Source organism: Colobus angolensis, unplaced genomic scaffold, assembly GCF_000951035.1.
Source record: "Colobus angolensis palliatus isolate OR3802 unplaced genomic scaffold, Cang.pa_1.0 Scaffold59, whole genome shotgun sequence".
NCBI lineage: Eukaryota > Metazoa > Chordata > Mammalia > Primates > Cercopithecidae > Colobus > Colobus angolensis.
Window position 1 is genome coordinate 9,609,355 of NW_012119487.1, and position 360 is coordinate 9,609,714.

General features: G+C 30.8%; 1 protein-coding gene across 1 annotated transcript in view; it reads left to right on the forward strand.

Moving 5' to 3' along the window:
* Positions 1–360, forward strand: part of FAM20B (family with sequence similarity 20, member B) — a 40,568-nt gene that overhangs the window by 11,151 nt on the left and 29,057 nt on the right. The window lies entirely within an intron of this gene.

Here is a 360-nt window from a genome sequence, read left to right on the forward strand (position 1 = left end):
TTTTTTTTTTTTTTAATCAATGTGCTGTTTTATTTAAAGATTTGAACCCATATGTGAGTTTGGGTTCCATTTTTTTCTAATGCTTTCCTAAAATCTATTTTTAATTTTTATTATGAAAAAATTTCTAACCTACAAAAGTAGAAAGAATAGTATAATGAGCCCATATACCCACTCTGTAGATTTAACAGTTGTTCACATTTTATCAAATTTGTCTTATTCTTTTTACTGAAGTGTATATTAAAATAAATTACACACACTTTGACATTAAATTCCTAAAAATATGTGCCTCTAAAAAATTAGATTTGCCGGGCGCGGTGGCTCAAGCCTGTAATCCCAGCACTTTGGGAGGCCGAGACGGGC